This window comes from Corapipo altera, unplaced genomic scaffold (genome assembly GCF_003945725.1).
Source record: "Corapipo altera isolate COAL_440 unplaced genomic scaffold, ASM394572v1 110, whole genome shotgun sequence".
Lineage (NCBI taxonomy): Eukaryota > Metazoa > Chordata > Aves > Passeriformes > Pipridae > Corapipo > Corapipo altera.
Genome location: NW_020884960.1, coordinates 321,653 through 335,812, shown reverse-complemented (window position 1 = coordinate 335,812; position 14,160 = coordinate 321,653). Strand labels below are relative to the sequence as shown.

The 14,160-nt window shown below is 52.2% G+C and overlaps 1 protein-coding gene across 1 annotated transcript in view; it reads right to left on the bottom strand.

The window, feature by feature from the left end:
- Nucleotides 1-11,592, bottom strand: part of RALY (RALY heterogeneous nuclear ribonucleoprotein) — a 121,288-nt gene extending 109,696 nt beyond the window's left edge. The window contains exon 1 of the mRNA XM_027664046.1: nt 11,503-11,592. The gene's annotated coding sequence lies outside the window, so the exon portion shown is untranslated. The remainder of the gene's footprint in view (nt 1-11,502) is intronic.
- Between the last annotated feature and the right edge of the window lie 2,568 nt (nt 11,593-14,160).

Here is a 14,160-nt window from a genome sequence, read left to right as displayed (position 1 = left end):
GGTGCCCAACTTCATGGGCTGGAGTCAAACCAAGGAGACCAGAGGACACTGAGGAGTGGGTAATTAGCAGGAACCATTCCTTTGATCCCCACTAGTTTCAGCCCAGTAGAGCATCTTCCACAGGACCAAACACACCTGGCTCTATCTGAGGCCACATCCACGGAGCAAAGGGAGGCAGCTGCTTTAAAAGGTGTGAGATCAGGTCCCTAAATGGCTTCTGGGCAAGACAGATTGTCCGTTCCCAGCTCATTTTATCCTCCACCACTACCAGAGTCAGAAGAGGTCAAGGAATACCAGAACAGGATTGGCTGAGGGGGAGGAAAGGGGAGGGAGAACTATTTGCATAATAAGAAATAACAGTAACAGAAACACAGGCTTGAGAGATTAGGAAACAGGCTTTTTAGTCAGAGCAAAGCAAGAGGCAGCTGCTGGAAGAAGGGCAGGGAAGCATTTAGTATTTCCAGCTGCAAGACTAATCTGATCTGACACTGCATCAACCCCGGGTACACGGCTCAGATAAATCTTTCACCAATAAAGCTCATTGTGACAAACCTGGAGCACATGATGAAGCCAACAAACTTCACCTGCACACGCAGCCCCCCCGGGGGTCTTCCCTCAGGACATTCCTGCTGCAGCCAGCCTGTGAATTTTGTGATCCTCCCTCGCTGGCTGCGCAGAGGAAATGCTGTCAAGTTGAGTCTTCGTAAAGAAGCAACTCCACATGTGACCTACATAGAGTGCACAGATGTGAGGAGCCTCACACACCGCTCCACAGAGCAGGGGGTTTAATGCAAAAAACATGGAACACCACCTGCTTTGCCTGGGAACGTGCAGGAACAGGAGGCAGCTGTGCCCAGGAGTGCTGCACCAGGATCCAGGGGGGACTTGGAGATGCATGTCCATCTTTTTGTTTAAATACCCCTCCCAAGGCTGCCCAGAGAGGTTGTGGACACTCCAACCCCTGGAAGTGTTCAAGTGTTCAAAGCTGGACAGCAACCTGGCCCAGGGTGGAACAAGATGGTCTTTAAGATCCCTTCCAACCCAAACTAATGAAGGATTCTAGGATTTTCCAGACTAAGATACAGATTTTGTTATTGAGACTGAAAGGCCTGTAACCTTGGGGAGGAGTGTAAAGGACTGACATCTGTCCCACCACCAGCACCACTGCAAACAGCCTCATTTCAAACAAGCTGCACACTCCTGCAGCATCCAGGTGACCTGCCAAAAGCCCAGGTCCATTTGGGCAGGTTGGGGGTGGTCTCTTCTTCCAGGTAACAAGTGACAGGATAAAAGGAAACGGCCCCAAGTTGCACCAGGAGGGGTTTAGGTTGGATGCTGGGGAAAATTTCTTCCCTTGAAAGGGTGGTCAGGCTCAGGAACAGGCTGCCCAGGGCAGTGGTGGAGTCACCATCCCTGGAAGTGCTCAAAAAACACGTGGATGTGGCACCTGAGGACACGGGTTAGTGGTGAACACGATGCTGGGTTAATGGCTGGACTGGATGATCTTGAAGGTCTTTTGCAACCTCAATGACTCTGTTTTTCTGGGGGTCTGTTGCCATAAGAGAACCCCACAGTTTAACCTTGAGACAAAAAGAGCAGGAAAATAAGTAGATGCAGCAACAGGAAACAAAATCCAGGCGCTCCAGGAAGGTGCTCAGAGAAGGGTCATCTCCTCCCAGGCCAACACTAAGCCTCGTAAAAACGGCTGCTATGTGCCTGCTCCGAGGTGAGGATCACATGCCAGGCATTCCCCAGAGGCCAGTCCCTCTGGGAACATCAGCTGTGACAGGGTAAAGCCCCCAGGAATGGGATGGGAAGGCGGCAGGCTGGGCTCAGGCACCCCCACGCTGTCCCCCACCTCAGCTGCAGGTCAGGGCTCTGCAGGCAGGTCTGGGGGGAGGAGAGAGCTCAGGGAACCAACGTCAGAGAGTGGGAACTGGGAGCTGGGGGACCTGGCCTTGTTCCCAGCTCTGCTGCTGCCCAAGGTCAGGCCCAGTCACATGCCCTCCTACCTGTTATATATTTAGAGCTGAAACTCCAGAGCCACGACTGCTGCTCACCAGCTGCGAGCTCAGAGCTCCAACACCATCCCACTGCAAGGAAAAGTGGCAGGACGGGCTAGAAAGTCCTCCAGATTGTTCATAGTTGTTAAAAAATAGATATTTTCTTTTCAGGGAGAGGATGAAAAGCAGGGTGGGAAGGCTTAGTAATACCTCCTGGTCACCTTTACTCTAACTAGAAAACTTCCAACAAACAAAATTCAAGGGATAAACAAGAACTCAGGGAAACGATAACAGCCCCAAGGCTGCCAGAGCTCCAGGAGGGTTTGGACAACGCTCTGAGGGACAGGGTGTGATTACTGGGGTGTCTGTGCAGGGCCAGGAGTTGGACTGGATGATCCTTGTGGGTCCCTTCCAGCTCAGGGTATTTTATATTTCTAATCGACTAAATTAATTGGTTTGTATCAATTTTATCACATAGTCCACTTGCCAGAGATTCCCCTTGCTCACAACCGTGAGGCTCTGAAAGGGAAATAAAAAGTTGACCAACTTCAGGGTAAGAAAAAAAACCTCCAAACTTCTTGCTTGATTTGATCTGGAGGTTTATAAAGCAGCCCCCAGCTGCACAAATCCTCACCCCCTGCGTTTGGGGAGCAGCACCTTGGCAGCATCAGCCTGTTTGTTACTGACAGGGACAGCAGTCCAGCATGGGCACAGGGCATCAGCTTCCAAAGGCATCAGCTTCCAAAGGCACTTGCTTTTAGCAGCCACTCCGTGGGTCTAAAGGCTGCTTCCCATCAGGGCACAAAGCTTTCTCACTGTCACATCACTGCAGGTTGTGCAGATGCTCAGTAAATCCAAATTTACTATATTTATCAGGTATTGCTGGGCTGCTTTGTCCAAGTGCATTTTGCCTCAGGACACGGCACCTCCACAGCCTGAGCACCCTCTTAAAGTGTGGTTCAGCCTCTTTTTTGGGACCTGGGGAGAAAAGGCTTTGTGTAAACATGCAATATTTACTCCTCAACATGCTGTAGTTTGGTAACTCAGCTGTGCAGACTTGGGGCAAGCCATAAATTACCCACATGACTGAGTGGGTAAAAGCCTTTGACTTGCTGAGCCAGAATCCCAGGCATCAATATGTCTCAACAAAATATAGATGTTTATGCTACATATATTGTTAAAATCTACTTATTCTGAGGTCACAAACACTGATTTCCCCGCTCAAACCAGGATTTGAAAAGGCACAAACCATCAGCACACAGAACTGGTGAGAGGGAATCTGCAAATTGAACTGCAGGAGGAGACTGGAACTAGATGAGCTTTAAGGTCCCTTCCACCCCAAACCAGTGTGGGATTCTATGATATGATAAGTGATACCAAAAGCAATGAGTGCAGAGGCCAGCCTGGATCACAAATGCACAGCTCAGGCTGCTGCACCCCCCTTCACTGAGCACAGCTCTGCATCCCAAGCTCTCCAGCACCTCTTCTCACCAGGATTTGGGAACATGCACCGGGAACAAGGATCACTGTGCACCTAAATAACTAATCAGTGATGTGCTGCCTTCCAGGTCAGCTTGGGAAAGGGGTCAGTGGGAGCTGCCACCACCAAAGGGTCCCCAAAAAAGACATCTGTGCATAAAGCAGCACCAGAAACACGCTACATAGGATTTATTAAACCTTCCTTCTTGCTCAGCTCTAGCTTTTCTGTGCTGAATTAGCCACCTCTGCTGTCTTCTGCTTGTTTTACACAGAATAAATGTTCTGCTCTTACGGGGTATTTTTTCCCCGGGTCTCAGTGCTCAGAAAGGAAGAATGAGATCCAGTGCCAGGCATCACCTCCCCTCTGGCATCACCACAGACCCCTCCCAGCCCTTCCCCAGGGAGCAGCAAGAGCAAAGATACCCCCGGGGCAATAAAGGGGAGAGAAAGTCATTTTTAAGCAGGATCCTGCTCCCCAAATGGAGCACTGGGTAGACTCTGCCTCGACATTAAGTCTCACTTTGGCTTTTCCCTTTCCTGGAATCCCTGCTGCTGAGGGAGCAAACATGGGAGCAGCTGATTTCTACTTGGGCTGGAAGAGCTTTAATTCTCCCAGACCATACACACAGCCCGTCCATTTAGGAGAAGAGGGGTAATTTAAAATATCTTTTCTAATGTCTGCTGGCAGAACACAGATGAAGGACTGTCAGAGATGATCAATATTTAAGCTCATCTTCAAAGCAATTTGGGGGAGCTGCTGAAGACAAAGAGGCAATTGGGGCCCAGGAGCCAGAGGAAAAGCTGAGGGAGAAATTGCCTTTTTTTTTCCAAGGCAAACAGAAGACAAGTGATGGCTCAGTTCAGAGAGGCTGAGCTTGCTCCCCTCCTCACACGGGCAGGGCCAGAGCCCAAGTTTAATCTCTCCCTCACGACAACTTTAATTAAAAGCATCTAAGCCCTTCCTGCCTGTTTCCTGCCATGAGGTGTGGTTGTGCTCACAGGAGGTATTAACAAAGCCCTGTTTATTGCCGTGCCCTCCCTGGAATTGCTGTTTGAGCTGCAGTCCAAGGGCTGGGGAGCTCCTCTGCAGGAGAGCACTTGGCTCCTCATCAGGAGGAAAACACACAAAGCCCACCTTTGATGTGGAGTCACTCCCCGGGTGCTGAAGATGCTCCACAGCATCACTTGCACAGCACATCCTTCCAGGGGAGTTTACCATGGGATGTTTTTCTTGGTCATCACCTGTGGGTGCCAAGATGCCACCGGGGCAAAGGATGGGCACTGGCTACAGGAGAAGAGCTGGAGCAAGGATTTTTCAGTAGTTTTGTAGTGGGGAGTTCTGTCCTGGACTTGGGTACCAGGCTCAGGGAGAATATGAGACCCTCTGGGGTCCCCAGCACAGGAAGGACATGGAGCTCTTGGAGCAAGTCCAGAGGAGGCCACTGAGATGCTCCAAGGGCTGGAGCCCCTCTGCTCTGGAGCCAGGCTGGGAGAGCTGGGGGGGTTCACTTGGAGAAGAGAAGGCTCCAGGGAGACCTGAGAGCCCCTTCCAGGGCCTAAAGGGGCTCCAGAAGAGCTGGAGAGGGACTGGGGACAAGAGATGGAGGGACAGGACAAGGGGGAAGTGCTTCCCACTGCCAGAGAGGAGTGTTAGGTGGGATAGTGGGGAGAAATTCTTGGCTATGAGGGTGGGGAGGCCCTGGCACAGGTTGCCCAGAGAAGCTGTGTCTGCCCGTGGATCCCTGGAAGTGTCCAAGGCCAGGTTGGACGGGGCTTGGAGCAACCTGGGCTAGTAGAAGGTGTCCCTGCCCATGGCAGGGGGTGGGATGGGATGAGCTTTACGGTCCCTCCCAAACCATTCTGTGATTCTCACAAATCCAAAGAGGTTTTAGTCACCTCTTGAAATGTGTATTGCACAGTGAACTTTGGAGCAAAATTTAAAAAATATAAATAATAAAAAAAATAACCTTAACTTACTAGAGGAGCTCAAGAAGATTTCTGCAGAGCTTATAGCTCCTACCACTCCAGAAAGAGTTTCAGGAGCTGTAAGAGCTCCAAGCATTGCAGGTTGCTGCAGTACGAACAGTCACAAGCAATACCTGTTTTACAAGCAGATCCAGCTTCAGGGACAGAAACCAGGACCTGCTGAACCACCAAGTGCTGTCCTTGAGCAGAAACACACGCAGCCAGGCCAGGCAGCACCACCAGCTCTGTGATGTCTGCCCCAGAGCAACCACAGAAGCGTTTCTACATTTGAAAAAACACAAGTATGTTTGAGCAGCAGCCACCCAGCTACACCGGGGCCACATCTCAGGCCAGAAGAATCACCCTGAAGTCCTGGCAAGTCCAGGAGCAGCTGAAGGGCAGGTGAAAGGCACCACAAACACTGAGGACACTCACAGAGCCGACTGTCACACCACAGCCACAGCAGCAGCTGTCACCGTGAAGCCCAATGTGGTTGAGGTCCAAGTCTCTTCATTGGAGCACCAAATAACTCCTATTTCTTCAAGACTGGGCTGCATCCACAAGTTAAGTTCGAGTACTTTGTGCCTGTGCAGGAGAGCTGACAGAGCCAGTGCTCCCCACGTCCTGCTAAAGGAACTGTTTCTCCCAGAATTGCTCCCTACACAGTTTTCCGAAAAACACTTTGCTAAAGACAGAAGGAAAGCACAAGATTCAGACTAATAAAGACATCAAGAGCCTGGGTGGGGAAGATCTGCAACCACCTTCTCTGTCCCCCTTGTGCCCTTTACCAGCCTAGTCCTGAGCTCAGAATTCACACATTAAAATGAGCAACAGTGATTCCAGGTGAGTCTCCAATGCCACCATTCCCACAACACCTTCTCCTGCAGAAACTGGCTCTGCTACTTCCATGTTTGAGTGCCAGCAGGCAGACCCCCAGCTGAAGGATGTTCTCCCTCCAGGGAAGGTGGGACACAGCAGGAGCCACTTAATCCTGCCACAGCAGGAGCTGCACTGCCTCACTTATTGCTCCTGCTCATACATTTAACCTGCCCATTCTTATTCTGCTTGTAGGAGCAATCAGAAAATGAGTTCACATTTATCCCCACTGTGGCTGTGTTTGTTGGAATTGAAGCTGCTTGCAAAAGCATCAGATAAAGCTGTGGCTCTTCTCAGCATCTTTTGTTTGGTACCATCACTCAGCACATGGAGGTGATGCTGCAGACATCACCTGGGAACCACTGAATTCACACAGACACAGCCCCCGGGGGTTCAGCTATTTACCTCAGTCTTGTTAGGGGAAAAAAAAAACAAAACCAAACAACCTGGCATTGTGTTTTCTATTTTAAAACCAGACTTTCTGGAAAAAATAAAAAAAAAGAACAGTTGGGCAACATCACCAGCCAAGTCTGTGGATGTTCAGTGAAGGAAATCCTCTGCTGCAGGTGCAGAGATGCTGCTGGCACAGAGCTGGGCATCCTGCTGGGCACATCCTGCTGTGCAGCTCCAGCAGCAGAGGAGAAGCAAGAGCTCAGAAGGCCTTAAATCAATCAGGGACCTGCCCTGCAAAGGCAAGGCCAAGTCTTGCCTTGGAGGCTCTTCCCCGGCACAACTTGCTCTACATCAGGATTTGGCTGCAACGCATTTTCCTCAAGACTTGCTTTAAAAAAAATAAAATATAACGATTGTGAGGTGCCAGTGTGAGACCCGCAGGACCCACCTGCTTGGAAAGCAGCTCAGCAGGTCCCCCTCTCAGTAAGAGAGGGTCCCTCCACTCTTCCACCTCCTCGTGTTGGACAATACAGGCAGCAGAACAAACAGCATTGTTTGTGTGCAACAGTGTTAGACATGAGCCAAAAACATGAGTCACACTGCCCTTATAGCCCTTCCCAGGTTATCCAGGGCCATGCCAGGATAAGGAGGCAGCTGGTTCTCAGGGTGAGGTGAGCCCCAGGGACACCTCCTGCCCAGGTGGCACAGCCCTGGGCACTGAGCAGCCAGCACTGCTTTAGGGTGGTCACATTTTAACACGGTCAGATTTTAAGACAAAAACTATTCTCATTTTATTCAAGACAAGGAAGTCTTTATAGCACTCCCAGGATTTCACCTCTCTAACAAGGAGGACCTCGCTGGGAGCTCACACCAGCACAGACTGCAGGCAACATCCTTCTTCACATCCATGCTCCAGCATCATCTGCTCCATCCTGCACAATATCTGCCAGCTTGGGCTCTGCAGAACCAGCTCCTCTTGTTTGCCCACAGCCTGGCAAGCCCAGGATACTCCTCCTGATCGTTTTAAGCTGCAAGAAACATGAGAAGCCCCAAGAAAAGCTTTAGATTCACTTTGTGCATGCAGGCTTGTCTCCTTGCAAGCCAAAGATTGCCTGAGACATGCCAAAGGAAACAGCCTTTGCTCATGGTTACAAGCCTTGGCTTTGATAGTTCCAGCATCTTAAATCTTAAAACCAGAACACAGACCAATGTTAATTCTGCAGAACACCCACCTAAGTCAATCTCTGCCCTGGTGTCACCTCAATTCTGCCTTTTATAAAGCACACACAATTAATTTTATATTGGAGATGGGGCCAGCAGACACCCGACCTTCTAATTAAACACACACTTTCAGGTTAGACCCTGCTGTGTGATGGTACTCACTTGGATTAAACAGGTACACCAGGACTGGTGGCAAAAATAAAAATAGCCCCAGTTCTCACAGCACAGGGGAAGGAAGAGCATTCTGTGCACAACAGCAAAATCAACTTAATCACAAATGACAACTTCTGAAAGCCTTTACTTTGGATTCATCCTTGGCATTTTTCTAGGCCAGCTTGAAAACAAAAGCTTTGTCCTCTTAAAATGCAATTGCCTGAGGCACCTCTAAAAAAAGTGACATAACTCAGGTTTGAAAAATGCCTCCTGGGTTTCAGATCCTCCTAAGAGCCTCTTTACTATTCAGCTTGATTCAGATTACCCAGATCAGCAGGAACTCTGCAGATTTAGCCCCAGCTACCAGCACAGGTATAAAAAGCACACATTTAGCATTATTTTTTGAAACTGTATGATTAAGGCTCTACAGTTACAAAAAAAAACCTTGTTATTGATCTGAATGGTTCCTCCCTCCCTTTTCTCCAGCAGGTTTATAAACACTCTCTGATGACAGTTTATTCTGAATTTCACTCCGTTCAGCTTGTTCAGATATTTTTTTCTAGCTTGTTTTTCTTGCTGGGTGTTTTCAACCTTTCCATCACAAACCTCAAGCTGTGAGAAGAATGAGTGACTTGTTTTGGAATCAAAACTTGAGCCTAAAATTTGATTCCTATTTCTTCTCCCCTCCACAAACCTACTTTATTTCAGTAATTCTGCAAGCAGTGACTCTGTGCTTCTGCAAATCCAGGAGCACAGCCCTGTGCCAGGCAAGGCAGTGACTTAATGGGAGGGGGCAAGGAAGGAAAACCTGCAATTCTCCCAGACAGACACAGCTCCTTCCAGTGCCTGTAATTAACACCTTGGATAACTCCACAGCACCTTCAGCATATCACTGATTTTTATAGCCATAAGCCATTTTCTTTGGGCAGCTGCAAGTTTACTTCTATGTCTGAAAACTCTTTATTCAGCCACCAATAAAGAACTCAAATCAAAAGAAGTTCTGCTGCTTTTATTGAATAATTTGGGACAAGGAGAGCTGAAAGCTCTCTCAGTGACGGGAACACGTTAAGAGTCTTCTTTTTCTGAATGATCAAGTCACATCACATAAACTGTTCTCTGTCAAGAGCTTTAATCCTCCCTTTTCAATCCCTAAATAAAACATCCTCCCAAAACTCGCTGTCTGTTATCTGCCTTTTCTAAAGGAAGTGGTTCTTAAGAGACCCACCTTCGTCTGCTTTGCCATTCCCGTGAAATCTGTCAAGATAATACTGGAGATGGAAGTAAAACCCCAGCAATGCTCCAGGGCACAGTGAACTGAAGGAGTGTGGCTGCACACCCAGCCCTCCTGGAGGAAGGTTTCACACACAGCCAAGTGCTCCCTGAGAACAACAGTCACAAAAAGGCTTCCAGGAATGTGAGCAATAAACCTGGCGACAGTTGTCACCAAGGGTCACACTGCTGTGGCTTAACCTGGGGTTTTGCTCATGGCACAGGCTCTTTACCTCCCCAAAACCAGCAGTTCTTCCCTTTACGCCCCATCAGTGCAGGCTCCTCATCCCAGAGCTCTGCTTCGCTTGGAAACCAACCCCCTTCCCTGTCCTTTAGAAGAAAATCATGTAAAGGGCCCAAATCCCAACAAAGTGCAGAATAAAGGACAGGGCAAAATGAAAGGGAAAGCACCATCTCCCCCCTAACTGCTAAAGGGAGACCAGGAGTGGAGGCTCCTGTAGAAGAGCACAGCCCTTCTTCCTCACAGCAGGGAAAACCAGGAGGGTCCTGTGACACAGTCCACCCCTTCCACACCGTGACAGCTCCTCTGATGACACAGCCAAAGAAAACAGGATCCGCCTGGGTGCTGAGATCCACAGCAAATGCCAGGCTGAAGGCTCGTGCTGCCCCTGCCAGCTCGGGGAGAGCCAGCAGTGCTGCCACCCCGGCTCCCTCAGTGCCCGGCCAGCGCTGGCACCAGCCATTGCTCACCCTGGTATTTACTGGCAGGGGAAACACAACTATTTCCTTAATATGAAATAAGAAGGTCTTGTTTTTTCTGGCCTTAAAAGTAAGCCCAAGTCAGTTGTGCTGCTGTTGACTTCAGGCTCCTCAAAATCCCAAGCTCCCGGAGATCTGAGCGGCGACTGGAGCGTGGGAAGGCCCTGGAGCCACAGCTCAGTGTGGGCTGGTTCCCAGCTCAGCCCCACAGCCCAACCCAGCCTTGCCCCACACCAAAAGCATCCAAAAACTATCCTCAGAAGTGGTGGAGTCACCATTCCTAGAGCGATTTAAAAGATGTGCAGATATGGCACTTGGGAATACGGGTTAGTGGTGGGCTTGGCAATGCTGGGGGAATGACTGGACTTGGTGATCTTAGAGGACTTCTCCAACCCTAGTGATTCCAGGGCTCTGTGCTGAAGCACTGCAGCAACCAGGGTCATTCCTGCAGGTGGGCTCTTGCTCTTCAGGAGCAAGTCAGGAAAACACAGGTGCACATCCACGCTGTTCTCTATCCCGGCAGTTTGTGTCCCAGCCTTCTGGGCTGTCTAACAAGAGGAATCAGTCGTTGGACACCCTCCCAAAGGCACAGCCAAATCTGACTCTTTCACATCTACCAAAGCCGTTCTGGCAGAGCCAGGACTAGACCTGGAGTTTCACGCATCACCTCAAATCCCAGAATCATTTAGGGTTGGAAAAAACCTGCCAGAACCATCAAGTCCAACCTCTGACAGAGTGCCCCCATGCTCACTAAGCCGCACCGCCCAGTGCCACATCCACGCGTTTTTAACAATTCCAGGGATGGTGACTCCCGGGAGAGCCTGTTCCCAAACACGGATACCGACGGAAACCAGCAGCCTGAACATAATCCCGACAGGGAAGGCTCCGCAGGCTCCGGCACCGCTCGCAGGCTCCGCACGGACCCGCGGGGAGCGGCGCTCAGCCCGGGCACCACCCGCGCCGCTCGGGCTCGACATTCCGCCTGGTTCATCGCTCTGCAGCCGCTCCCGGCCGCTCTCGCAGAGCCCCGGAGCATCTCCGGGTGGCAGGAGACACAAAGTAAGTCTCGACCGCGGACATCCCTCCCCGGTACCGCCGCCACCGGCGTGCGGGAGCCGCGGGGCTCAGCCCCGGAGCCGCCCCCGGCCCCGGCAGGACGGGACCCACCGGCAGCCGCTCCCACGCCTTCCCCATCCCGCGGGCGCCGGCATCGCCACGCTCCTTCCCGCTTCCCGCGGGTCAGGATGGGGGAAAAACCGAGCCGAACGCTAGAAAACCAGCGGAGGAAGAGAAAACCGAAAATCAAAATTAATTACTAACGCGGCGGTAATTCGCTGGCGGAGGGAGGGGGGACCCGCGCTGCCAGCGGGACCGCTCGGCAAGGAGCGCGGGGGAGCACCGGGGGAAGGGGCAGAGCACTCACCGGGCGGGTCGGGGCCGGGATGCGGGGCGGGTGGTGCGGGGCTGCGGTGCGGGGACGCCTCGCGGAGCGGACAGAGGGCCCGTCCCGTCCCGCGTCGCCCGCGGGAGCCGCCGGCTCAGTGCCGCGCACCGCCCCGCGCCGCGGCTCCTTCCCGCCGACCGTACCACGGCCCCGCGCCGGGGGGGACGCGGGCCGAGGGGGGAGAACACCCGGGCAGCCCCCGCCCGCCCGCCGTGCCCCCGCGGCGCGGCCCGCACCGAGAGGTCTTTGCGGGGCCGGGCGGGGCCGGGCGGCGCCGCCGGGGCTCGGCCGGGGGCAGCGCCGCGAGTGCCGCGGGTGCCGATCCCTCCCGCTCGGCGGGCGGAGCGGTGGAAGAGTCCAGAGCGGGGCGGGGCCGGGCGGGGCCGGGGGCGCGGGGATGCTCCGGGCGGCGGGTCCCGCTGCGGGTCCCGGTGCGGGGCTGGCGGCGGGGCCGGGGGCCAGGAACGGCGGGGCCCGGTCCCGTGGCGCACCCTGGAGCTGCAGAGCAGCCGCTCGCACCGCTCGCACCGGCGCCGCTCGCGTTTTCCCTACCCCCGGTTCGCCGGAGCCGCAGCCGAAGTTCGCAGCCGCAGCGTCCCCGCGGAGCGCGGAGCCGAGCGGAGGGTCCAGCCCGAGCCGAGCGGAGGGTCCAGCCCCGGTGCTCTCGGTAACAGAGCGATCCTCAGCTCGGCTGCTCCATTCTGCGCCCGCTCCTCCGCACTCACCGGGAAGAGACCGATTCTCTTGGGAATCTGATGTTTCCTGACCGAAATGAACGCGCAGCATTTCGTCATTCCATAAAGGCGTGGGAAGCCCGCGCTAAGAGCGCTGGCACCGGGGGGCCGGGCACACGCCGAGGGGTTCAGGGAGTAGCGCAGGCACAGCATCAGTTGGAGGTGGCACTCGGGTTCCAGAAGCTCCCGCGGGGCGGTCCCGGCTCACGGGAATGGTGTTCGGGTCACCGAGACATTTACTGCAAATAATTTTGTGCAACCGCTGTCTCCGGTGTGTCAGTGAAGAGCAGGAGCCCAGCACCAGGAGTGACCCATCACAGTGTGCACAGGGTCATAAAATCACAGAACCACAGGATCACAGGATCAGTAAGGTTGGAAAAGCCCTCTAATATCATTGAGTCCAACTGTTCCCCCACCACTAAGCCATGTCCCCAAGCTCCACATCCACACACCTTTTAAATCTCTCCAGGGATGGTGACTCCAGCACTGCCCTGGGCAGCTGTGCTAACACTGGACAACCCTTCCCATGAAGAATTTTTTTTCAGGTTACAACAATTCTGGGATGAAAACCACAGCAGAGATGATCAGCTGACGATCGAGGCAGAGACAAATCCCCCTTGAAGTTTTCCCCACTGATCCCAACCAAACTGAGCACTTAGTTTAAGTGCTCAGGTACACAAAACTGCCCAGCCTGGTGGTTGTTCCTGGTGAGACTGGTGGGAGTGATGAGGTGCTCAGAAGATACCTCTGAAGGTTGGGTTGGTCACTAGTAGGAAACTCCTTAGTGAGGTGAACTCTCTTGCCAACATCAAGACAGACCTGACTGTCTGTGGGCTCGAGGCAAGATCTCTGGGCACCAACCAGCATGAAGAAGTTTTTCAGTTTAATTTTTCTTGGGCAACTCATGGATTCCCACTGACAGGGCAGGATTAGAGGGGATACTGGGAAGAAATCCTTCCCTGTGAGGGTGGGGAGGCCCTGGCACAGGTTGCCCAGAGAAGCTGTGGCTGCCCCTGGATCCCTGGAAGTGTCCAAGGCCAGGTTGGATGGGGCTTGGAGCAACCTGGGCTAGTGGAAGGTGTCCCTGCCCATGGCAGGGGGTGGCATGGGATGAGCTTTAAGGTCTCTTCCAACCCACACCATTCCATGATTCCATAATATCCCTTCCAATCTTCAGCTTTCACCTGCAGAGAGGGCTTCCCATGGAAGGGTTGAGAGCCACAGCAGCTTCCCAGAGGAATGCATTGTTTTTTCATGAAATCCAAATACCCCAGGCTGACATGGGATGTTGTGCTGCCTCAGAGAACAATGTCCACCTCAGGTTTGGCTTCCCATGAAAGATTCCCCCTCAGAATGAGGGGAGACAGGGCATCACAGCAGTTGAGTTCAGGGTAGCAAAGTGCATATCCTGGGCCAGGCAGTCTCCTGGTTCCCTTCCAGAAGGAGGATCAAGGACCTCCAAATTCTAATTCCTATGGAGCTGTGCTGCAGCATTTCAGAGTCATTTAGTGATGTTTTTCCAGTGTTGGGACATTCAGAGCATTCACCAAAATTCTCCACCCACCAAAGCCCCAGGAACGTCTATAAATTTGTGCAACAGCAGGTGCTTCTCTTATTAGTCCAGAATTCAGTTTCCATCAAACCCTGATTTTCTTTAAAGTCCTGTTTATTATTGCTTAAAAATCACTTGAAAGTCTATGGTTGGGAAGTAATACAAAAGCATCTTTCATTATTCATTAAGGACAAGCGATGGAGGGCTTTGGGAAGGGAATAAAAAGTACACAGACTTTTCTGCATTTAAAACAATTATTTCTTATTAATAACCCTGCAGAAAGGTGCCCTGTGGAGATGTGCAGTTTGGGTGTTTTGAAGTTAAGCCTCTTGATCACAAAAGGAATTTTTC